Below are 3,288 nucleotides of genomic sequence, written 5' to 3'. Positions count from 1 at the left end.
TCAGAGCCTGGAGCCTGTTTCCGATTCTGTGTCTCCCTCTCTCTCTGCCCCTCCCCCGTTCATGCTCTGTCTCTCTCTGTCCCAAAAATAAATAAACGTTGAAAAAAAAAATTTAAAAAAAAAAATAAATAAAAAAAACAACAACCAGAAAGTAACAAAATGGCAAGAAGTACATTCCTATCAATAATTACTTTAAATATAAATGGTCTAAATGCTCTAATCAAAAGACATGGGGGTGGTGGAATGGATTTAAAAAACAACAATAATCTATATGCTTCCTACAAGAGACTCATTTCAGAGGTCACAGCTGTGAGCCCTCCTCTGCTTGTGCTACCCCCACCACTATTGCTGGGAGGTCTGAGTGCCTGAGCTGCAAACCATGGCCTACTGCTGGCAGGAAGGGAAGGATCTAATTATATTTGTGACCAAAGAAGACCATGAAACTCCAGCAAAGCAGAGCTGGTGGCTGATGACCCCAATGATCCGTATGAAGAGTATGGATTGATCCTGCCAAATGGAGACATTAATTGGAACTGCCCATGTCTTGGGGGAATGGCCAGTGGCCCCTATGAAGAACAGTTCAAGTCAGCCTTTTCCTGCTTCTACCATAGCACAGAGGATGTCAAGGGGTCAGACTGTGTAGACCAGTTCTGGGTCATGCAAGAATATATGCAGAAATACCCGATCTCTATTCCCAGGAGGATGAGGAGGAGGTGGAGGAGGAAGAGGAAAAGTCAGCAGAACGTTTAGAAGAGACAGCTCCCACTGAGGCCACTGCAACCAAAGAAGAGGAGGGGTCAAACTAATAAAAGGACATAAGGCACTGGGCTCCAGTCCTTCTGCCTAGGAGTGATATGAACCTTTTGCAAAATGCCTTTTGGTCATTCTCTGAGAAACTGTCCTTCCCTCTGTTGTTCTGTGCATTATAATGTACAAAATAACTTATTTTGATGATCTTGATGGTCTTGGTCTTTTGACATACACACTGGAAAAACATGTATGTGTGTCTCACATAAACCTATCAGCAAATGTAGCTGTCACTTTTGAATTCTTTTCTCAGATTATCCTGAATTTTGTCACTTTGAAATAATGTGCTATGATCACCACATTATCTGGGAGTATCTTGTGAGTGAGCTGATTTATTCTTACTGATTATATTAGATTTCATACCCCTTTAGGAAGTGAAATAGAAACAAGAACATCTTTCTTTGAAAATGCTGGAGTGGGGCCATTCCTAATACAAGAGGCCAAATGATCAGATACTTCTTTCTCGAAAACCATCCTGACCTTGAATATATGAGGGAATACTATATTTCATTTCTGATGCATTTTGGTTTCCATTTTTACCTCAACTCCCAGTGTTTTCTGTGTTTGGAAACTGGAGCTTTGGACCCTCTGATTCACAATCCCTTCCTAGGTGAAAAGAAAGGCTATTTTTGTCGTTGTTGTTATTCCAAAAGCCCTAGTTTGGGGCCTGTGTTCACAATGGCTCTGTGTCAGCCTGCTGGGAAACAATGTTCTTGAGAGGTGGGGACCTAATTGTTACCAAAATAACAGCCAAGAGAAGAAACAATGTGAATTAAGTAGTCAATTAAAAGGAAAACATGATAAAAAAAAAAAGAGAGAGAGAGGTACTCACTTCAGATGTGAAGACACATATAGACCGAAAGTGAAGAATAAAAAAAGATACTCCATGTAAATGGAAGCAAAAAAAGAGCCAGGTAGCAATACTTACATCTGACAAAATAGACTCTAAAACAAAGGCTGTATCAAGAGACAAAGAATGTCATTACATAATAATGGGATCAATACAACAAGAGAATACAATTGTAAATATCTATGCACCCAAAAGGGGAACACCTAAATACATAAAGCAAACATTAATAAACATAAAGGGAGAAACTGATGCTAATACAATAATAGGGAAGTTTAACATCCCACCTACATCAATGAATAGGTGATACAGGCAGAAAATGAAGAAACAGTATCTTTGAACAACACATTAGACCAGATGGACTTTACAGATATACACAGAACATTCCATCCAAAAACAACAGAATGCACATTCTTTTCGAGTGCACATAAAACATTCTCCAGGATAGATCACATTAGGCCACAAAACAAGTCTCAGTAAATTTAAGAAGACTGAAATTATATCATGAATCTTTCCCAACCACAACAATATGAAATTAGAAATCAATCATAGGAAAAAAATTTTAAAAACACAAACGTGTGATGGCTAACCAGCATGCTACTAAACAACTAATGGGTAAATGAAGAATCAGAAGGAAATTTAAAAAATTCATGGAGACAAATGAGAATGAGAATGAAAACACAGTGGTCCAAAATCTTTGAAACACTGTGAAAGTTGTTCTAAGAGAGAAATTTATGGTGATAAAGGCCTACTCCAAGAGACAAGAAAAATCTCAGATAAACACTCCAACTTTACACCTAAAGGAACTAGAAAAAAAATGAACAAAATCCATGGTTAGTAGAAGGGGGGAAAAAGATTAGAGCAGAAATAAATGAAATAGAGACTAACAAAATAGAAAAGATCAATGAAACCAAGAGCCAGTTCTTTGAAAAGGTAAACAAAATGAATAAACTTTTAGCCAGATTTATCAAGAAAAAAAAGAAGGAAGACCCAAATAAATAAAATCATAAATGAACAAGAAGACATAATAACCAACACTACAGAAATACAAAGGACTATAAGAGACCACTATGAAAAACAATATGCCAACAAATTGGGCAACCTAGAAAAAAATGGACAAATTCCTAGAAACATACAAATCTTCCAAAACTGAATCAAAAAGAAAGAGAAAATCTGAACAGACCAATTACTAGTAATGAAATTGAATCAGTAATAAAAACATTCCCAACAAACAAAAGTCCAGGACCAGATGGATTCACAGATGAATTCCAGCAAACATTTAAAGAAAAGCTAATATCTATTCTCCTCAAAGGATTCCAAAAAATAGATGAAAGAAAGCTCCCAAAATACATTCTATGAGGCTAGCATTACCCTGATACCGAAACCAAAGACATTACAATAAAAGGAAACTACAGGCCAATATCCCTATGAATATAGATATAAGAGTCCTCAACAAAGTATTAGCAAATCACATTCAACAATACATGAAAAGGATAATTTACCATGATCAAGTAGGATTTATTTCAGAGATGCAAGGATGGTTCAATATTTACAGATCAATGAATATGATACATTGCATCAACAAAATGAAAAATAAAAATCATATGACCATCTCAATAGATGAAGAAAAAGCA

At 36.4% G+C, this 3,288-nt stretch overlaps 1 pseudogene; it reads left to right on the top strand.

Moving 5' to 3' along the window:
* The first annotated feature begins 379 nt into the window (after positions 1 to 379).
* On the top strand, positions 380 to 806 carry LOC112850383 (mitochondrial intermembrane space import and assembly protein 40 pseudogene; annotated as a pseudogene).
* Positions 807 to 3,288: the final 2,482 nt, after the last annotated feature.

The sequence above is a fragment of the Puma concolor genome, chromosome C2 (assembly GCF_028749965.1).
Source record: "Puma concolor isolate L17-30 chromosome C2, mPumCon1.1.hap2, whole genome shotgun sequence".
Classification (NCBI taxonomy): Eukaryota; Metazoa; Chordata; class Mammalia; order Carnivora; family Felidae; genus Puma; species Puma concolor.
This window is presented reverse-complemented; position numbering and strand designations above follow the sequence as displayed.